At 40.0% G+C, this 23,340-nt stretch overlaps 1 long non-coding RNA gene across 3 annotated transcripts in view; it reads left to right on the top strand.

Moving 5' to 3' along the window:
* The window catches only part of LOC118522119 (uncharacterized), a 262,228-nt gene that overhangs the window by 61,018 nt on the left and 177,870 nt on the right, over window positions 1-23,340 (top strand). For all 3 annotated transcript variants that reach the window (XR_013445354.1, XR_013445355.1, XR_013445356.1), the window contains exon 2: window positions 7,245-7,323. This is a non-coding gene — a long non-coding RNA (uncharacterized LOC118522119). The remainder of the gene's footprint in view (window positions 1-7,244; window positions 7,324-23,340) is intronic.

The raw sequence follows: 23,340 nt of genomic DNA, 5'->3' as shown, positions 1-23,340 counted from the left end.
ATCAGTATAATTCCTCATTTCACAAGATACTATGACTGGATTCCCTGAGAGTACTGGAGAAAGGGCAGAAAATTCTGTACAGCCGATAGGGTGCCTAGTGGAGATGACCTCCATGGTGTTGGAGGAGTTACAGAGAGCTTTGAGGAACTAAGTTTGGAAATTTGGAGAGAGCTCCTGACTTACAAATGGGTTTGCCAACAAAGTTAATTAAGATTCCTGGGGGCAAAGGAGCTTAGTGGAAATGTGAGTTCTATTAATTAGAAACCCTTACTGTAACTAGCACTTGAACTGTGCTTTACAGCATACAAAGAGTCCTTATACACATCAGATCTCATTTCATCCTCCCAAACAGTGTATGAAGAAACTATTATTGTTCCTATATTTCTTATGAGGAAATGTAAGCTAAACTTTCTTGTTTATTTTTCTTCAGCTCACACAGTGAGTGAGTGTCAGAGATAGATCATGTGACCTTGACTAGAGCCCTTTCTTTGGTATCCCTGCTCTCTTGAGGACTTTATTTTTTATTTAATTTTTTTACATTACAAGGATTCTCATTTCAGACTAAGAAACTGAGGCTTCTGATGTTCTGCATTATAGTTCTAAGGCAAAAAGCGTAGATTCTTTATTCCTTTCCAGTTTTCTTGACTAAAACTGACATTATTTGATATTATCTGCTATTTGTCAAATTATTTAAGTCAACCCATGGAAAAAACTCTAAGTTTAAAATGGCTCTGGTAATCTCTTTCTTGTTTCTCTCCCAGGAATGATTTCTTCCTTCACAGTTGGTAGGCCTGCTTGTTACTGTAAAAATCACTTGTGGAAAGCTATTTTTTTTTTAAGAAGTTGATTTTTTACTATAATGGAAAAATGCTATTTTCAGAAGCACTAATTTAATTCAGTGTTAGATTACCAGAGCCCCAAAGAGCCAATTCAGTAATAGACATAGCTACTACTTTCAACTGGGTGATGCTATAATGGAAAATAAAATTTTGGTAAATAATAAGAAAGATTAAACAAGTCTAGAAACAGAAGAATGGGATTTATTCCCTAAAGGCAATAATATAAACTGAGAAAGAATCCTAGTTGGCTTCCTCAGGAGGAAGTTCATCGCCTTGTCATGATGGAATGTCAGGGAAGGGCATGTGTTTCTGGACACATGTGTAGATCATGGAAGTGTGTTTACCCAGGGAGAGGTGAAATGTTCAAGCCTTCATAGGATTTTAAGCCATAATGTACATCAGTTCAACAGTTACATTCATAGTAAAAGGCTTTAACTAGGTTAGAATTATGGGGAAAAGCAGGACGCAGGACTCTGGACAGTTAAAGACATAGGGTGACAGCATTCCTAGGGTGATAACAAGGGTTGTGGTGAGGGGCCTGGCTCCTCATCTTTCTGAAGACAGTCCAACAATACTCCTGCTCAGTTTCTTCTCTAACAAAGGCAGACTGACTATCCTGCAAACAAATTAAGAGATTAAAAAATATATAACCTTTTATCTTACTTGGGTTCCTGATACAACCAATGTGGTTGGTTAAAAATACTGAGCTGGAAAGTCCACTAGAAATTATTTTTCATGCTGAACTTTGTCTCCTGGAAGAAGAGTACCAGCTCATGCAAAATGCTGCTGTAGACAAAATTAGTCTTGGGTTTTTCTTACTCCCACTGGCCTCCTATGACCCTGTGCCCAGACCTTTCCCACATTTCCCATTTCCTTGGTGCCCATGCACATCCTCTGGCTCCCCAAGACTTACACCGGTACCCCTGCTGGGGGTGTTCCTGGCTGTGTCCATGCTCCAGCCCTCTCCTTTCTACATAACTCCCATTTAAACTTACACATTCTCAGTCTCGCGATCCTAGGACCCTGTTTGCTGTTAGGTAAGAGTTTATCTGGTGACCTGTCCTTTCCCAAATTACTGCTAATGTTCCTCCAGATTTTAGTAGATACACAACTTAGGGGAATACAAAAAGAGTTTTTGACAAAATAAGTTTGGAAAATCCTGCATCCTATACCATCCTCTTGAAGATTCACAATGCTCATTAGCTCCTGACATCTTTCAGATAGAAGTTTTTGTGATGGATTCAATATAGGAAGCACCATTATAGCAAAATACCAACTGAGATGCAAGTTTTTATTCTTCCCAGATATTGTATTTATTCTTTTTTTAAAAACTTTTTTAAAGATTTTATTTATTCACTTGAGACACAGAGATAGACAGAGAGCATGAGCAGGGAGAGAGGCAGAGGGAGAGGGAGAAGCAGGCTCCCCGCTGAGCCAGGAGCCCGATGTGGGGCTCGATCCCAGGACCCTGAGGTCATGACCTGAGCCAAAGGCAGACGCTTAACCATCTGAGCCACCCAGGTGCCCCATGTTATATTTATTCTCACATGAGTCTATGGAAAAAAAATGTTTTGACCTGGAGGAATGACCCCAGTTACTGGTATGTCAGGTGCAACAATGGGTATGATGGGTGATATTTGGCATGAGGATTCCGGTGATGGAATTCAAATTATTTTTCATTACTTTTGGTTACTTTCTGCTCTGCTAAACTAAGCCATAGTTTCAGGATAATTGAATACGTCTCCATTTGGAAAAAACAGATACAATTTGGTTAAGTCTAGGTCTCTAGTTTTTGCAATTTCTTTATTCATTTGTGCCCAGATTTTCTTTTGAGAAGTGAAATGTACTTCTTTTCCCATCAGGACACTAGCATCAGGCTACTCAAAATTTAAAAAATGGGTGAGATTGGAATCTTTTTCCTGTTGTTGTGGGCACACTGGGTCAGGAGCAGAGCTCTCTGATAATCAGATCAGATGACTCAGCTTCAATCTACTTCCATCCAGTCCTCTGCTAATGAAAACGTTTCTGCTTACCTGGGAACTGGGCTGTTTGGGAAATTATATTTTAAAGTGCTTATATTAAGAAGATGCCTTCTGGAAAGCCTCAAAATGAGGTCACAGACCTGAAGGAAATGCATGCCGCCTTAGGAATTTAGGCTGTCAAATGGAATCTGGAGAAAAACGCTGTCAATTTAGTTTCCTCCTTCTCTTCCTTCCTTCTCCGTGCCTGGAGCACAAGATCGATCTCTCTCTCTCACTTTGATTCCATGTCTCTTTCTCCATTTCTCTCTGTCTGGATGCCAGCTCTTTTCCCCCCCATAATATACACATTTGTTAGTTCTCTGGTCTAGTAACATTTTAAATCAGACCTTCTTTTCATCTTTGGTTATGGCAGTTAAGTTATTTTTGTTGCAGAATCTCCTATTTCCACCAGTTTGGTGTCTCACATGGTTGAAATGGGTTTGACTGGAAGCCTCTCTCTGCTCATACCTTTCCCTTTCCTTAGTTTTTGTTATGTGTGAATAGAGATGAGAATATTTTTACTAAGCCATCCTATAAATCCGGCCATAGTGATGTCTTAGATACATGACTTGGGGAGTTCCATGCATATCATTTGGGGAGTTCCACGGTTTTATCAAATACTTATTCAATCATACACTGCAAGATTCTACTGCCAACCATGGTAAATGCTAGAGCAGAAACCTGTTTTTGAAATTCCAAGTTCCTTAAGCATGCCATATATGATTTTAAAAATTCCTTGCTAATGAAGATATACCATTGACGTTATGGCTTAACTTTCTAATTAAAAATGTCTCATTTCTGAGCAATAGGCAATCATAATTCCTATCATCTCCTCAGAAATGGAATTCTTGGTCTGTTGAGAGCAACTTTCTTTCTGGTTCTAGGCATAATTTTACTGTTGTTGTTGACCTATATTATTTCTCCTAACTGCTTGGCTAAACTTGAGCAAGGCGTCAGCAAAGGGCTGGGAAGTAAAATAGCACAGAGACTCATCCAAATGTTATAATCTAAGGCAATCTATAAAAACATCAGGAAGATATGCTGTATCGTCTCCTAGACCTGGGAATTTTTCCCATGTAGCAGTGGTCAGTAGTAAGATCAGTCAAAGATTTATGAGTATGCTTGTTTATTGTATCTACTGTGTTTATGTCGTAGGGAAAATCTTAGATCTGCTCTAAACCTCCCAGATTCAGCAAAATCACCCTTATTTTTATCTAAGGACTACCAAAGTTTCCATCCTTTGTGGGCAAACTCGTCTCAAATTTCTTTTCTTCCATAACATGTCAAGGCAGATGTAGGCAATTGTGTTGTCCTGCCCCTGTTTATAGGTTAGTTCTTTTTCTAGTGGGTTTTTTTTTTAAAGATTTTATTTATTTATTTGACAGATAGAGACATGATGAGAGAGGGAACACAAGCAGGCAGGGGGGAGTGGGAGAGGGAGAAGCAGGCCTCCCGCCGAACAGGGAACCCGATGTGGGGCTCGATCCCAGGACCCTGGGATCATGACCTGAGCCGAAGGCAGACGCTTAACGACTGAGCCACCCAGGCGCCCCACTCCAGTGGTTTTTTAATATAATATGAATAGCATTAGGTGGATGGCCCCTAAACTGGGACAACTGAGAGCACTGTTTGTGGAATATAATCTTGGTAGGATCTTCTACTCTAGATGAACTGCAAATCTATTTTTCCCACTCTAGCGGCTGAAAGACTGTAAACTGTCTTCTATCTCCTCCTCTTTCTCCTGCCTCTCTTTCCCAAAGTAGCCAGTGAATTAATCATCTTAACACATTCTGTTTTACTAATAAAGCCTAATGCTTTTTCCCTCCCCAATTGGATAAATTTTCCTTCTAATAAGTACCACTCAATATATATAATTGAAGAACAATAATTATCAAGTGAAACACTTTTCAACTTGTATTAGGAGATATTAACAGATATTTCACTAAAGAATTTTATGAGAATAAACATGTATGAAAAGTAATATGCAATATATCCCTCTCTTATATTAAGGACCTCCGAAAGTCTTATAATATAAAAACCTGTTTAATTTTATTTATTCTTACATTTATAAAACCTACTTGAGGGGCGCCTGGGTGGCTCAGTCGTTAAGCGTCTGCCTTCAGCTCAGGTCATGATCTCAGGATCCTGGGATCAAGCCCCGCATCGGGCTCCCTGCCCAGCGGGAAGGCTGCTTCTCCCTCTCCTACTCCCCCTGCTTGTGTTCCCTCTATCGCTGTGTCTCTCTCTGTCAAATTAAAAAAAAAAAAACAAAAACAAAACCTACTTGAGCTCTTACCTATTTTTGTTACTCTACCCTATGTCAATACCACATGCAACAGCATTGCATGAAACAAAGAATTATTATTCTGTTTTCTATTATTAGAGGTAGTTTTGGAGTCAGACAGAGTAACTCTGCCACCTACTAGCTGTGTTAACATTTCTGTGCCTCATTTTTCTCTTATGCAAAATGGGGATTATATTGCTGACTTACTAGTGTTGACATAAAGACTATTAATTAGGGTTCTCAAGAGAAACAGAACCAATAGGATGTGTTTGTGTGTGTGTTTGTATATATACACATATATAGAGCAAGAGCAAGAGTTAGAAATCGATTGATTTATTCTAAGGAATTGGCTTATGCAATTATGAAAGCTGAGAATTTCCAACTGCAGACAGCAAGCTGGAGACCCAAGAGAATCAATGTGTAGTTACAGTCCAAAATTTGACAGGCTTGACTCAAGAAGAACTGAGGTTTCTGTTTGAGTCTCAAGGCTGGAAAAGGCTACTGTCTCAGCTCAAAGCAGTCACTGAGGAAAAGTTCCCTCTTACTCAGCCTTTTTTCCATTTGGGTCTTTAATTGATTGGACAAGGGCCACCCACATTAGGGAGGGCAATCTGCCTTACTCTACTGATTCAGATGCTTGTCTCATACAGAAACACTCTCATAGATATACCTAGAATTATGTTTGGTCAAATGTCTGGGTGCCCCATGGCCCAGTTAAGTTGACACGTATAATTAATTATCATAAGGACCTATTGAGAAAATGTGGATAATTGCTTTGCCCAATGCCTTAAACAGAGTTAAGTAGGGGATGTTGAACACCATAGTCATAATCATTATCACCACCATCATTGTCATCATTATCTTAAAGACTATTGGGTTCCTGTTCTCAGAATCTTTTCTACTTCAAAGAAGAAAACTTTGACTAATGAGGGATAAAAGCTAACAGATAAATGCTCTCTTCATTGTCTCTTGACAAAGTTATGAAGCTCACTTTACAAAACTCTTCAGAGGGTCTCCAGTAAGATAGAGTTCCTATTGCCCATGGCAGTGACTAGCTAAAAAATTCATCTTTGAATTGGCTTTCCCTCCTTCCTTATTCCCAGTCCCAACTCCTATTCCTTGGGATCATTTCCTAAAATAAACTCTCTGTACACAAGCCCTTGGCTCAGGTTCTGCTTCCTTTCAGAACCCAAACTAATACAAATAGCAAAATTTCAAAAGAATAAATAAATAATTTTCCCCCTAGTTACAGTCATTGCAATAAGGATACAGAAAATTTTATAGTACAATATGCTAAATGACTTCCTGGTACGAAAAAATCATTTTTCAAGTAGCATTCAGCCTAAGTTATATTTTCCTTTCCTCTCCTTCTCTTTCTCTCCCTTTCTTTCTCCTTTTCTTTTCTTTTTCTTTCCTTCCTTCCTTCCTTCCTTGCTTCCTTCTTTCCTTCCTTCCTTCCTTCCTTTCTTCTTCTTTTTGTTTAGACTTACACTTTTCTACGAAAAGTCTATAAAATTTTGTGGACATGAAACCCAGGTTATTCACAAGTGGTTACAGCAGAACTATTTGTAAAAATGAGAAGTTGCACTTACAGATTTGGTATGAACTTGTGGTTTTTTGAATTGATAAAAGCTCTGCCTTTGCAGTCTGATCTTTGAATAATTGTGGACAGATTAAAACGAAATTTTACAGTATATGTATTAGTTCTGATCTGAGGCAGAGACCAATCTGGAATGGATTGATATGGATTTGTATTGGAATGGTATCTGAATATAGAAGATGATCAGTGAATTGTACACAACTTAAATGACAATAGAAATAGAGGAATTTTTTTAGAAGCCACTAAAGATATAGGCTTTTACTAATGTTCTTAAGAGGGGATATTGGCAACAAAATACATTAGACTTGTCAGCTGCACATTATATTTTGCTATGTGCATATTTAAGTTTAATTATTTAATAAAACATGTCTAATTAATCCCATATATTGCTTTATTTTTTCTCAATTGCTTCTCCTTCCTTCTCCTCTTCCCACTCCTCCTCTCTACCCCCTTCCCTTTCTCCTTCTCTTTCTCCTCCTTTTTGTTCTTCTTCTTCAAAGATGCAAGTTAAAAGAAGCCTTCCAGATTGGGACGAACATCCAGTGACCATGGAGGTCATGACAATGGTGCCCAGGGAAGGTAAGTGGTCCCTTTCCATATAATACCTGGCCACAGCTTACTCCTGCTGGGGTCTGCCACATAGCAGTGATGGAGAAAAGAACACTACACAGAACTATTCTGTACCAGTTTTTGTGTTGTTCCAGAGGATAAGTAAAAGCAGTACAGTTTTTCCCATAAGGGACAAGTGATCTGTTGCACAGTTAAAAAGTATCTGATGTGGGAGAGTTGGGTCAAGAGGTGGAACAAAAATAGAATTCAGAAGTTGTTTTTCTCTTTGGATTCAGGTTTCTGAAACTGCTTACTGGTATCTAAGGAAGACTTAAAGGAAAAAGGGGAAATGGGGAGAGGATGAAAAAGGGGAAAGGGAATTTTTAAAAAGAAAAAGTGAAATTGGAGAAAAATGGAAATTTGTCTAATGATAATAGCAATGCCACTCTCTCTTTTTCTTAATCCTCCTCTGCTGTCCCCCTCTCTTTTAACTCATTGTCTGCTTTTGCATTGCTAAATACTGTTTTCTCATGCCTTTAAGACTAGGACTGAGTTAGGTTGTCCTGAATTACAGGAGAAAACCCTCAGCCACTTTCTGCCATGGTGTTGTGTACAAATGTGCTTTCTTAACAGGATGGGATCTTCCATATGATTTTAAGGCCATTTCTTTTCTTTCAAAATCCTTTGTGATTGATTATTCCATTACACTACTACTATACACCAATGTAGAAAATATAGGTAAGAAAAAAAATGATCTGCAATGATGATAATGATAAACGCTTTCAAAATTTTATTATTTATCCTCCAGGCTGAAGAGTGCCATATGGGGGTGTGGTTGCGAATGGTGGTTCACAGACTATCTCCAAGTTATTTGGAGTAATTTTTAAAAATGCAACTTCTTGGGTTCTCCCTAAATCCCACTAAATCCAGATTCCTGGAGTGTGTGTCTTGGGAGTATATATTTTTAATAAGTGAAGCAGGAATGATAAGCACCAAAGATTGAGAATCACTGTTTTAGGCTTTTTGGGAGGTGGGTGGGGTGCTACAAATCAATTTAAAAAGAAAACTGATACTGGACTCCCTGTTTTGAATATTTATTATGGGCAATTTTTCCTTGTAGTGCTTGAGGGAAACATTGTGCCACAGACCCCAGGAATATTAGATATATTAACTCATGATCCTTCCTTTTGGGGCATTATTTAAGCCAGATATATGCCTGATGTGAGGGAGAACTTCCACATACCTTGTGGTCTTTAGGGAAAACATTTCACCCAGCCCTCTTCAAATCTGAAATGACTTTCCCTAAGCACAAACAGTAGACTAGGGCGAGGGCCATCATTTGAACCAAGGTCTCGGGGTGACTGTCTCTGGGCTCTCCCCATTCCTACCAGTTAAACGTCATGCTTTTCCTGTCTATGATGTTGTTTTACTGATCGGAGAAGTGGTCTACTGATCATAAATTTCCAGGGCAAGAAGAAATGCAATCATGTAGTGTAATTTGTCAGAGGACATCATTAAATTCTTCCACTTCTTTACCCAGAACACATTTCTGCTCCTCTACTCTCAACTTGTTGGGGCAAAGGAAATGTCTTTTGGTCACATTTATAGAATGCATTTTATAGAAATAGTTTCAAAGCCCTGTATTTTTTCAAGTATATTTGCACATAATTTATTTTTCCAGGATATTCTGATCTGGGAATGGGTAAAGTGGCTTTTGTTGTAATTGTTCTTGTTATATTAATCATACTTCAAATACAGCACTCCTCCCACTCCTTTGAATAAGTGTGCAGGCTGAAAAAATGTCTCCCCTAAGTAACTTGTTAAGTGTTTTTAGAGTGACTGCTCTATAATAAATGTATCCTCACACCCATCATATTATAGCCTCTTTTGTTCTTGGTACTTAATCTGTTGGTTTTGTACAAATATTGTATGAATGTATGTTTTAATTACTGGAATTTATCACCAAGAGTGCCATTAACAATTGTTTAGCCACTCTTGGCAAATTTGAAAAAACAAAACAAAACAAAATGAAACAAAACCAAAAAAACAAAACCAGAGATGACAACTTAGAATTTCCTGCCTAAGAATTCCCATTTCATAAAAGTTTTTTTTGTTTTTGCTTTTTTTTTTTTTTTAAGTTCAGTTTTATGCAAGAGACAGACTCCTGTGTGGTCTAGAACTCTTAATTCTTTCTTTTTTTTTTTTTTTACAAAAAAAAAAGGCGCCCTATTTTCAACTTTTTGAGGAACCTCCATACTGTTTTCCAGAGTGGCTGTACCAGCTTGCATTCCCACCAACAGTGTAGGAGGGTGCCCCTTTCTCTGAATCCTCGCCAACATCTGTCATTTCCTGACTTGTTAATTTTAGCCATTCTGACTGGTGTGAGGTGGTATCTAAAGTTGAATTTTGTCTGCATGGTCCCTGTAATTTCAGCTTCATATTTCTTTAGGATAGATAACTTAATAATAAGCATCCAAGCTAAGAGGCATCTGGCAGGATATTATCAATTATCCATTCACCCAGAAAGTTCTATGGTTGGAGGGCCTCTGATGAGGGCCAGCTGTAGGGAAAGTGGCAAATTGTACCTATTGCAAACTTACTTCTAATTGGGAATCCTTTTCTACCGAAGAAACTATAACGTGTTTATGAGGCAGTGAAGATGCTTACTTTGAAGTCCAGCCATTTGTCCTTTTTTGGGTCTATCTCATATTCTCTTTGTCTTTTATCAGCACATCCCTTCCCCCAAATGCCAATTCAAACTCACCTTCTAGGACTTGTTCCCCCAAGCTTAGTCTGTCTTTTCTATAATAACCATTAATTACTGTCTAATTCATGTAGTCTCAGGCATAAGGCATGCTGGGATTCCCTTAGCAATGTAGAGTGGTAGTTTGCATGGCAGTCAGAGTGGATCTGGGGAAAAGTGACAGGCCTGATGTCCTGGGACAGCTATAACTTTCATGGGTGTGTTATATCTGGAGGGGAGGAGTGAACACAGACATGATTAAGTTAGTCATCTCCTGGATGAAATAATAAGTTCTTTTTCCTCAAAAGAAAAGTTTACGAGTTTTCAATTATTTCATTTCCTGGGGAGACAAATTAATATAAGTGAATTGTAACATGTTCAGGTGGAAGAGTTATAGTTGTAGTGTACAGATTAATTTAACAAAAGTAAGGCCATGAAGGCTCACTAAGCCATTCTATTTGTAGTCAAGATAAAGAATAAAAGTGTGGTTTTGTAATATTGCCTTTAAAGTAATTATGGTGGGTGGAGAGACACACAAAGCCCTAGACATATGTATGTTGATCATAGTGACATGTTACTGTAATAAACTTTACTAGATACACTGTGTTTAATGGGAATGATTGGTGAGTTTAGCATCTAATTATAGAATTCATAGGAAGAAATACAAGCTTTTAATATTCAAGATTACTTTACATGCCTTCTCAAATAAAATATCTATGAATTGATATGAAGTTGATAAACGTGTTTATTTTAAGAGTCCTCATTTATTTATGCACTATGATCTATTTGGCTTTTAACAGTTATTAAGAATAAGGGCTTATTTCAATATTCTTCTAAATATTTTTAAATACCTTGTACCTTTTTAAGATTGTGATTACAACAAAAGACAAAATGCTCATTTATATGTAATTTTACAAGAGGATGAATGCAGATAGAATTCTAATTAGAACCATATTTATAAAGTAAATTGATGTAGGTTTGCCTTCTTGGTGAAGCAATATGAGGGACAACTCAGGACCTACAGTCTTACAAAGACACAAATGTTCTGCTGGAGGATGCCATGATCTCATTACGTGGGGAGGAGGGACTCGGCAAAGATGTGTGGCACATGTTGTTTGTGAACACCTTTAAATACTTCCTCACTCTAAGCCAGTGTAGGGCCATTTGGCAACACCAGAATGGGAGCTGTGCCTGAGTTAGAACTAGAAGAGTTTATTTCGCCTCTTAAGATTGTTCTGTGTTTTCTGGCCTGCAAAAATTTGTCCCTCCAGATTTCTTCAGAGGGGTGACTTTTCTTATTCTGTTGGAACCCTCTTTTCCAAACTTTTCCCATACCTACATCTCTAGAGCCCCAATGGAGCCCCAGGTTTGAATTTCAAGAAGTAGGTGGAGATCACAGAATTAATTTTTTTTATTATTAAGTCCTGAAATGTTAAATGAACTTTGTGTCTGCTCTGAGGGATATCCAAAAACTAGTTGTTCTCTTGTGTTTGTGGTTTCGTTTTAATATAAGTTTTCTTCCCAAAGAAATCCAAGGTAACTTCTTGTATATGCATGTGTAAATTTATCTTCTGTATCAGGAGGCCAGGGAAATCCAATTAATTAATTTGGTTTTGACAGGTTGCAGGAACAGATGGATGATGGTTACCAAAAGCCTTCCATGGGCTGCTAATATGCAGATAGGCCAGGAAATTATTCCTGTTCTTGTTTTTGAGAATACATATTGGCTTCCTACCCTCTGTAGAATTCAAATAAAGAATAGTTTGAATATTAGTATTCAGTATGTTTATTTTAGAGTCACATGACCGTTGATTTCTTTAGATTTCACAACACAAATAAATCCTGTTGATTTGTGGATCTGAGGTTTTCACTAATTCTCTAATCAGTGGTGACTTAGCTGACTTTAATTCTACTCATTCCTTGCACCCTATTGGAAGCTAGAATGTAGTTGACTGATTTTGATTTCATGCTTCTGACTGGAAATTGCATTGTGGAAATCAACTCATCATAACAGAATAAATTTGACGAAGACATTAAGTGGGCACCTCTAACATACCTAATACAATACAGATGTCTTCTCTGGGTTGCACAGGCATCTGTGACAGTTAAAATGAGTCCCCTTGTTCCCTGGTGTCTCAGCATCTAATTTTCACTAACCCCGAAACAAAAGTCCAGAGAGCTGTGTATGCTGCCCTGAAAATCAGCAGAGACCAGTTCATCTGGGCTTAGAATGCAATGAGTCCGCTGAGCTTGGAATGCAGTGATTAGTCTAGGCTTGGAATGCAATGAGTAAAATTTTCATAACAATTAAGGATGGATGCCTTCCATAGGATGCTTATTATGTAGACTGTTGATATGAAGTCACTATACAGTAATATATGTGGGAAAATCTATTACTTTTTAGAAGTAGCAGTTTTTGGAAGTTTGAAAGATGACCTTATGTTTTTTAAACCTATGTATAAACAGTCCTGCTCCCTTTCTCTTTCTACTTTTTTTAGTCTTTGTATTTTTTTTCTCTCTTCTTTCAACCCTGATTTTGTCCTTTTTGTACTTCCAGAGTAAAGAGATGGTGGATGGGGAGATATATTCCAATAAAAGAGAGGTCATAATAAGAGACTATAGCATGCATTTTGATTAATTTTGTATTTGGATTTCATTGCATATTTTCACATAGTTATTTTGAAAATTTGGCAAGCTGAATTTTTATTATTTTTCTCAATTTTTTTCCTCACAGAAAATCAGTGACATATTTAGAATCATTGTCAGAAATATTTGTTTCTGGATTGAGCTAACTTTTATACATTAATGATCTCTGTATTTTAATTTTAAGGGTTTTTTTTGGGGGGGGCCCTAAAGTAAGGAGGAAGAAGTTGGCTCATCAGATAGTTTATAGGTGAGGCAGAGAACTGGATACAAGGCATGAGGCCAAAATGGAGTGTGGGCTGGGGCACAAGGACAGAAGAGATTTAGGTTTAGTGAATAGAAAAATAGGGGGTGGCCTGGAGGAACCATAGATCAGGTGCCAACATGTCTTCTCATATTTGAGAGATTGGATTCATTTAAAGTTCCTAGAACAGGCTAGAAAACATGATTTTCATATCCCTTTCACTCACGCAACTCTTTTATTAAACGAAATCTTGGACAGATTGCACTCTGTTAAATAGATGAAAGTGGTCATAGTCAGGTGACACCCCACTTTCTTGGCCTTGTATGAAAATGGTCTCTGAGTGAACCTTTGTCTTTGCAGAGCACAGCTTGAAAACTGCTGTGTTAGCCATGCATTCTGATTGTGTTTTGGAAAGCAAGGTCAGTCTGACTAATTTTGGTTGTCACCTATTAGTGTGTTCTTTATGCATGTGAGATTCAGCACTGGGGGAGGGACGCCTTGCTGGACACCACATGGAGGGCCTCTGAGGGCAGTATGAGAATGCACCTGAGTCATGGTGTAGTGTGTTCCTGGATGGTACAGCAGGGTGACAGAGGAGGGCCTTAGGGAGACAGAAATGGGGTCACGTCGAAGCCATCTAGCCTTCTTTCCTCAATGCCTCCAGCTATTTGCACAGTTGCTTCTTCTTGTTCTTCAAGTGTTAGATCACACGTCACCTGCTCAAAATGACCTTTCCCAACTGCTCCCCCTCTCTTAGGTCCTCGTCTGCCAGTTGCATTACTAATCTCCATCACAACACCCTGCTCATCTTTTTAGAGACTTTAAGAAGAGTTTTAGCTTGCTTAGTTTGAGTCTTTCTCGCTAGAATGTAATTTCTGTGGGACCATTTCTGTCTTATTCACTCTTGTGAGCTCAGTATCTGGTGGGTACAGTACCTGGTACATGGTAGAGCTTCATAACTGTTGAATGAATGCATGAGTTATTTTATGTGAGAGGTATGAAGCATAATAGGGGCCTCTAGAGTACTCGGTGGGAACATTTCTTTTTTGCATTTTCCCATAACAGTGAAGTATTAATGTTTTGCAATATTTCTATTAAAGAAAATAGTGGAACTTTGTGCATTAGAGCATTGGTAATAAATAAGTAAATGCTTGTAAAGCAGAGTATATATATAGGTTTTTAATCAGTCATCCATGGTAAAGGAGATACATGGTCTTGGGAAACACAATAGATAAGATAAGGCTATGAGGTAGAGATGTAGGTTATAGATTTTCCCTCCTTTTGTTATTATAGCTAAGTGATATTAAAACTAACAACATATATATTGATCCTGAAGGTAGTGCCATTTTGTACTGTCATGATACTTGATAGCACTTGGGAGTAAATGTTCCCTTTCTGAGTGATGATACTTGGATCCCTAGCAATCTCCTGTGGATCCCTGCAAGGCTAACGTGGGGGATTCTGATGAGGGGGACATCATGCTGTGTGCAGAGAGGATGCAGAGGACCGTGATGGTGACCTGCTGGTAGACGGGTATTCGAGCTAAAGAAATGGTTTTTATAGGCACAGGACACTTAAAAGAGCGGGAAGAGTCGGGTCTTCTAGTTTATGTGTATTTTTTTCGACAGTGGAGTTTGTTCATATTTCATTTCAAGCTCCAATGCCTTAAGGAAACAAGACTTAATTACAATCAGGTGAGTTAGTAATGTTGGAAGGAGGATGGGACGAGAAAATAATAGTTATGGAGTGCCTGCCGGGTTATATGCTAAGTACGTTTATGCCCATTATCTTCTAGAAAGTCCATATGGAGGCTTAAGTATGGAATAGCTGACACCTGGATCCCACATTTCTGGCAGAGAGGTACAGAGTGGGGAAAAGGCTCATCTGTTACCATCACACCCTAGTTATAAATGACATTAGTGTTTGACTTCCTCTACTAACCAAAAAACAAGAGTTAGAATTTTTGCTTAGGAAGCTTTTGGTCTGAACTCTGAATTAGCATTCGTTTAGGTGCTTTTTTCCCATTATTCTAAGAGGGTTGGGGAAATGATGAGTCATGACAGTAAACCGTATCTGCACACGATTCTATGTTTTTCTTACCCGATAGATGTTACAATTATATTTATTGCTTCAATTTTATTTATTAGACAACTGTTGTTAAAGAAGCATGGATTATTACTTTTGTAAATATGATAGCTTTGTGAAGTTTACTCATCTCCATTGGGCACTGAAAGCAAAGTTAAATCATGTGTATGTGTTTTAAATTATGCCTGTGTGAGTTATTAATGATTAAGTGATGTTTGAATGTGTGGGCTTCTGATTTACAATGATAGAATCCAGATTATGAAATTTAGAAAATGTAGTCTGGAATGTAGGTTGATAAAAATCAGTCCCTAAGAGTAAAATAAACAAGGATATCATGAATATGACATTGCCTCTGACTATGTGGCTATAAGTGTTGGCCTTTGAGTTAGCTTATTTGATAGGAAAGAATTCAGTATTTGACTATCCCATGGATATGGGATAGCTTTCTCCCTGTCCCCAATGCCTCCCTTCTCTTTCACAAATTCCTGCCAGCCCCCAAATCGTCATATGGCTATGTGAATGTTTAAAAGTAAATCAAATTTATCTTTTTTTACTTTTGAAAAAATTGTGGCACCCCTTGAGCCCTTGAGTCCTACCACTGATGTGTGGCTAGAGACACAGTGCGGAGTCCTAGGACCAGGCGATGCCACTTCTGCAGGCTCTGGGGTGGCCAGAAGCTTAATGTGTCCCATTGTCACCCTGGTCAGTTGGCCTAGTCCAGGCCAGGCGAGTGCTTTTGATCCAGAAATTGTTCATCAGTGCATCCTGCCGTTGGAAGAAAAGTCATCCCTTTCACCCTAAAAGCCTCCTTGCCACACTCATTTTACCCAAGGATGCACTAAGGCACAGGGTTCTGGAAAGTACTGTCCATAGAATCATTTGTTGAATCAAAATACCGCCCCCCCCCACTCTGGTTTTCTTGCCTTAGCAGCTAGGACACATTCCATTCAGGAGGGTCCCGCACATCCTGCTCTATGCTCTCCTCTCAGCCTGTCACATCTCTGGCTGCCACTCTTCCAGGGCGCCAGGCTCCCAGAATGCTCGTGGTTCCAGGCTGCTGTGAACAATGCACTTCAAGGGGGGAGAAAAATGCACCAGGCCTGGTGTTTAGGGCCTTCTCTCCTGCTCTAACATAGAACTTGGTTCATCCCGAAACTGTCTCAGACTCTGATTTCTTGGTCACTGGGACTGCTTTGCAGCCTTTCTTCCCTCTGACACCTAAAATTTCCTCGAGTGGGGGGTGGGTAGCCTAGGATTCTTCCATTTTAACCCAGCTCGGCTGAGGACCATGTGGGGATTGTGAGTCCGTGGTTCAGCTGAACAGGTTCCAGTGAACAATCCATTTGGCTTAGGCTTGTGTATTGATTCTTAAAAATCCATTCTGCTTCTCTTAGATCCTGAGAAGTAACAAGTGATTATATTCTGTACTGCATACGCTTGTTTGTACGTGTTTTTAAATCAACCATTATGACACAAATTACCTTGAAAATGTAATAGTACCTGGTCAGATGTTAGTATCCTTTTGGAGGTTGTCATCAATTACATGTTCAGATTACAGGCTGAGTAAAGGTCAGTCCTACTCTCGAATTCTGCCAGATGTACTGTCAGGTGGGAGAGTTGCTTTAGAATGCAGTTTAGTTTAAGGACAGGGCATCCTCTTACAAACCATCTCTGAGGTGGGAGCTATTTGCATTAACATATTTATTTATTCATGAATTTTCCAAAGCACAGGGAGGATGATTGAAGTTTTCCATCTCCTAAAGAATGTATGAATTTAGCTTTATCGTTGTTATATGCTTCTTGGTTTTTATTTGGAATAATTCAGAGGTCCTTGATTTCTTGCTGTCAAGAAGCGGGCCCTTGCTCATCTGTCAAAGGCAATTAGCCACCTTTGGGGAATTTGAAGAAGCCTCGGGAAGGTCAGGACACCAATTCTCACCTGGGTGCCCCTGTTCAGAGATCATCTCCAGTCCCATTGATGGAATTTTATTTATAGCTTTTGTAAATTGAGGTATTTGTGAAAGCTAATTTGGATGAGGGAGTCAGCACCTGTGGGAGAAACACAGAGGGGAGACTCATAACAGAAGCAGAGAGCTGGCTGAAGTTAGGTTTCAGAATGAAAGCAATGTTTGTATCTACATTTGGATTGGTCAAGACGTGGGATGGTAGGGAATAAAGCTGAGATCTTGCCTCAGGTACTCTCTGAGAGTTGGGCCTGAATGAAGAGTCCTCCCTGGTGGCCTCAAAGGAAGAAACTTCTGTGTCCACCATCTCCTTTGAACAGACGACTGGCCTCATGCTCCCAGCGAGTAGGATCACAGGGGCACACTAGCCAAGACCCGGACAGAACGTCAGTAGGGTTAAAAGAACAAATTTCTGAGACAGCCTTGCATAGATTGGAAGGTTCTGACATTGCCATGACATCAGGGGCTTAATGACCACAGAGAAGACATCAGTCCCAGAAAGAGGTGACGCTTAAAGTTGGAGACAGATCTGCAGAATGAAAGAGATACCAGAAGTAGGAAAATGCTGGCCTCTAGCTACATCGTGTACCTTATTTACTTTTTTCAGATGAGCAGTTACCAGATGGACTGAAATTGCTCTAGCTGTTATGGTGATTGATGCTCCATGACTCCTAAGTTCTGATTTAGGAATAGTGCTATGTTGTGTATATTTGTCCAGGCAGGAGTAACTGGGGGTAGAAGATAGGAAAAGCCAGTGAGGGGAGAATTCTCTAATTCTTTCTTCTTCCTTTATGGAAGTCCCTGAAAGCCAGGGAATTGAGGGCTTTGTGCTCCTAGAATGGCCATGGTGGATCCAAGGTGGCTGGAAAATCTCAGTTCTGGCCTGGCCAGTGCTGGTTCCTGATGGCACAGGCAGGAGGAAGAGTTTCCCCACATTGCAGGTGTCTGGGAGCTTTCTGTGATCTCCTAAGACAAGTGCCAGGTGGGTCTGTGCCTCCCGGTCTCTGTAGATAGATGTCCCTGAGAGAAAGATCAGTGACTTGAATTTCTCTGACATCTTGTAGTTAAGCTTCTGAATCTCTGAATCACTTCTTGGGGAGTCCATACCAGAGTGCTGGAAGGTTTATCCCTGTTCTTCCATGATACCGAAGGACTGAGTAAATGCTTGACCTAAACCTAAAATGCCACAGGTTCATATTCATGAGGTGATTTGTGCAGCATGTCTGTGTGTCAGAAGATACTTTGCTCATTATGAAAGCATTTTGTTATGGACTCACGAAACCCAAAGTCAGACATAATCTCCATAGAAAAATGTGGTGTATCTATTTCATTACTGAAAAGGTGGGACAGTTTTGGCTCAGAATGCAGTTTCTGAAGAGACCTGAAGGAATCTGAAGTTGAATTTAGTACTAATCACGCTGTCTGCCACAGTCTCATGAGCTAGTCTCATGTTTCAGGGCTGAAAACAAAGGCAAAAGGCCAACTCTAGACTCTGAAGCACAAATTCCAAAAAAGCCTCATTCCCCTCCTTGCAAAGAAATATGGTTTCTCGAGAGAGACGGACCAACTAGGAAGTTTTCAAAATGTGGCTATTCCGTATCTTCCTCTGGTTCTCCAGTTTGGCCAAGAAACCCTGGCATTGTTATAGGCTCTATAGGGCAGGAATCTCCAAAGAGATGCACAAAGGAGGTAGTTCCCATTTCCCAGAAGCCCGGAGATCACTGTGGGGAGTGGGAGCTGCAGATACTGAGAGTGAAGATCTTGAATGGGAAGGATATTGCTACACGGGCATGAGTATGGATGCATCTAGAGGCGAGAAAGCAGTTAGGGGCTGCTGAAGTAGTTCAGCATTGATAAGAGTCTCACCTCAGGCTGTAGAGTGGGGATGAAGACAGAGACTATTGGAGCCATGTTCCAAGGGTGAAATCTCCAGTACGACCATCCCCCTTATTAAAGTTTAGAGTTTCAGTCTCCCCTTACGATGCTGTGTGGGATCTTCAAGTGTGAGAGTGAGAAAGTTCAGGATGGACGTCCAGAAATTAGACGGAACCTCACCCTGGTCCCACAGCTTGTAGTTTACAGCCCCTATGCTCACTGCCACCAGCACCAAGTTACTTCCAGCTCCAGAGTCCTGAGTTCAGCTTTCTCTGGCGTTCTCCTCAGTCTCCACAGTCCCCAGGAAACCCTGCGTCCCAGTATGAACTATCCCATTTTATAAGTAATTATGATTCACTATGCCATAGTTTTATTAATTTTTTGTTTTGTTTTGTTTTTAAATCAACTCTCCTCCCCCTGGGAGACACAGCAGTGATTGAAAATAAATGAAACCTGTGCTTATCACAACTTTCCTGACATAAGTCATCTCACCCGGGGTGGATGGGCACATGGCTATCTGGGAGGCTGCAAAGTGACTGTATTCAGGCATGTGAAGGAACAGAAGTCAAAGAGTATGAGATGAGAATATTCAAGAAGGTCGTTTTAAGAAATTTGGGGTTAGTTTTTTCCCCTTCAGCTCTAAAATATTCTGTGTACTTAGAACTTGCCCAGGAGTTGGGGGGAGCAGCTTCTCCAGTACAAGGCTCAGTGTAAGTGTGCTGGGCATGATAAGCAGGCCCACAGGATTCTTAGCATTTTTCTCAGGATGTGAGAAGACATCGTAATCATCACACAGGGCTGGGTCCAAGTGGAATTAGAAGCAGATCAAAGGTCATAGGTCTCTGGGCAGAATTGTTTCCACAGTGGTTCCAAACCTCACTACATGGCCAAATCTCCCCCAGAGTTTAACTACAGATCCGTGAACCAAACTTGAGATTTGAATCAGAATTTTTAAGTTTGAGCCCTGGAAATTTGCATTTTTAGAAAAGCTCTTCAGGTAACTAGGAGACATGATCAGGTTCTTAAGCTCCATTTCTGCTGGTTGGAGTGAGAAGGAAAGAAACCCAGAAGCGAAGTTGAGTTTTCCCACTCATTGCAAGCTTTGTGAAGTACCTCTAGGTTTCACTTCTTTCTTATAAAATATGAGCCTCCCAGGTCCCTCCAGGCTCTAAAATGTTATGATTCAAAAATGAGAGTTTCGAGCATAGTTTCAGCATTATGTTTCTGTTTTTATGCCTTTGGGCTTAGAAACTCATTTTCAGAGCCCACCATTAACATAGATGGAGTTGGTGGTGGACTGTGGAGTCCACTGGAAGGGTGCCAAGGAGGACTTTCTTCCTCAGCACATCTTCCACACCAATCTGCTTTGAGTCTCAGAGATTTCTCCATTAGAGGAATGGGTTAAGGCGAGGTCTCTTTATTTACACATTTAGGTCTCCTTTAGTAGGGGTTAGTAAGTGTCTTAGCAATTATTAATAGTTTAGTATCACATTTCAGGATTTCTCAACCACGTTTTCTATTATGACACTGTGAGAAATCATTATGTGTGCTTCACCCTCTTACTGATAGAGCCAGGCTTGTGGATGATGCCAGTTGTATTTCTACTCTTTTCCTTCCTTCTATGAAAACATCTCAGAATGCAGATACTGACCATGACATTATTATTAAAATAACCTAGAATTTGGTCAAGTTTTACAAGAATAAAAGTATAACTAATTTTCTAAGTTGGATATGAGTAAAAAACAATTACGTGGGCCATACCTCTTCCGATGGTGACTGTATCCATTTGCTCGGGTTGCCACAACAAAGTACCACAGACGGGATGGCTTAAACAATAGACATTTATTGTCTCACAGTTCTGGAGGCCAGAAAATCTGAAATCAAGGGGTTGGCAGGGTTGGCTCCTTTTGAGGAAAGATGTATTCCAGGCCTCTGTCCTTGGCTTGTGGATGGCTGTCTTCTCTCTGGGTCTCTTCACATTGTCTTCTCTCCAGACATGCCTGGCTCTGTGTCCAAATTTCCTCTTTTCACAAGGACGCCTATTATATTGCGTTAGGACTCATCCTGATCACCTCATTTTCACTTGATCCTATGCAAAGACTGTATTCCCAAATGAGGTCACATTAACCGGTATGGAGAGTTAGGACCTCAGCATCTTTGGGGAACATAGAATTAAACCCCTAACAGTGGCATTCCATTGTCTTGTGGCATTGATGCTGAAAAATCAGTGAATTAATTTAGGAGGTAGCTCATGGTCTTTAGGAAATTAATAAAAATTTAGACAAGTTATTTTTTTCTGGTGTGAGATGGAGAGATTAAAGATGGAGCACAGGAACTGCCAGGGGCATGACTGGCTGAGAGGGAAAGGCCTTGAACTTGCCAACAAAAAGCAATTGGTAATGAATGGTGGTAGGTGGGTTGCTGTAACTAGGGAGACTATCTTATAGTAGTTGTAAAGACACCAAACACAGAGTTAGCCTCTTTCATTGGATGCTCCTTACAGACAAGTATGGGAAGGGTAAGCTTTATTTATTATTTTTTTTTAAAGAGAGGGAAGGGGGGAAGGGGCAGGGGAGAGGTTCAGAGAATCTTGTCATGGAGCTCAACGTGGGGCTCTGTGGGCCTCGATCTCATGATCCTGAGATCATGACCTGAGCTGAAATCAAAAGTCAGACACTTAATCGACTGAGCCACCCAGGCGTGCCCCAAGGGTAAGCTTTTTAGAGTAAATTTTGAGTCAACTGCTGTTTCATATCTATGCCCCTGAAAGTTTCATACAAAGTAGCATTAAGTTTTTATGATAGATAACCATCTTACTGTTATGAGAAAAACATTAATCCCATCATTAATAAAAGTAGTACTTTCCCCCCAGATTGGTAGTTTTGTTTGGGTGTGTATTAAGATTGTGCCGTTGCGTAGCACACACATTGTACACCGACATGTATTTTGAAGCTAATAAGGAAACAGCTTGGGAAATGGGGGTGGGTGTTTGGTAGTATTTTGGAAGTAACTAGTGGTCCCTGTCTGCGCTGGCATGAGGCAGTTGTGTACATCTCTTCCCAACTCTGATCATGTTGGTATCTTGGAATTACTCAGGATGGGATGTGTACACTTGGAAACTGGCAAATGCTACAAATCGGGGTTTCACCTTTTTCTGTTGTTGTTGAAAGCTGGTTATTAAACAGTCACTCAGACACCACTGGAAATGAACTACAGTTTTAAATTAATATACTCTGGTTTGGGGGGTGGGATTACAAGAAAAAATGTCTTTCCTGATGAACAAAAATGCCTGTTTCTTTGTACCGTGCTGGAGAATCATTTGTGAAGAAAAACTGTAGTCGGTTTAGGAAACAGTTGAAATGCATTTGAATGCAATTTAGTAACGGCTTCTAGACCTGCCAAGCAAATTGCTGAGATAATTTTGGTATGTGAAATATATTCATTAAGAAGAGTTAAAATTCAAACTCCCTGCTTCCCTGACAGCAGGATGATGATTAATAGGAGGGCTAGAAGGATTGACATTTTCATGGAAACCCCTGGAAATCAGGGTTTCAAAGCTGTCATTAGTGGAGTTTTAAAAGTTTAAAAGGAAAAAAAAAAGTGACCACTTGAACATTTGTTAATTTAATCTGTATATTTTATGAGTAGTTGCACCATGTGTAGTTACGTGCAGAAAAATGAGCTTAGGAACTTAGCACCTAGAACTGTGTCCTGGGTAGTGGCTGCTTTAGGGTGAGTTGCCTTTCCCCACCTGGACTTACTAGAGAAAATCCAAAGGCAGCACTAAAATGTCCACTTTCCGAACGAGCCAGACTACAGTGCTTCTCAAATTTTAATGTTTATAGATCACCTGGGGAACCTTCTTGGAATTTAGGTTCTTACCCAGCAACTCTGTGTGGGGGGAGCCTCCGCTATGGTCCCCCCAGCACATGCTCAATGATAAGCTAGAAACCCCTCCCAGGACGTGAGCGTGGAGACACTCCTGCGCATGTGCTTTTCCGTCTTGCCTGCCTTGCCTTCTGTGGTGATGTTAACGTGATTTGCAAGTTTTCCTATTTTCTGTTCTTCTACACTTGCTTTCAACTTGGACTTACTAAGTGGTTGCGAATAACACTACTCTCCTTGGAAATTCCTCCGAGGTCACTCTAACGTTTAAATCTGTTCTAAGGATTGAGACTTACTGGGATCTCTGTAATTCTGCGCAGCTTCCACTAGAGGTCACGGTCTTGTTATAGAATTGTTTTCTTTCTTTCTCGAAGGTAGTCCAGTGGCTGGGATGATTTTGCATTCTGTGCGGGAGTTGGGGGTCACCCTAAGGGGTCATTTATCTCCAGGGCCACCGGTTTGCACATAATAGCACCTCCATCCAAGAATGGGAGCCCCACTCCCTCCTCTCATCAGTTAATCCGAGTGCCAAAGATGGGCAGACTTTTCCACTGAACCATGGCGGAAGTGTTACAAAGTTTATGTGCAGTGTACTATTTTGCTGGTTG

This window comes from Halichoerus grypus, chromosome 2 (genome assembly GCF_964656455.1).
Source record: "Halichoerus grypus chromosome 2, mHalGry1.hap1.1, whole genome shotgun sequence".
In the NCBI taxonomy this organism is placed as follows: Eukaryota; Metazoa; Chordata; class Mammalia; order Carnivora; family Phocidae; genus Halichoerus; species Halichoerus grypus.
This window is presented reverse-complemented; position numbering and strand designations above follow the sequence as displayed.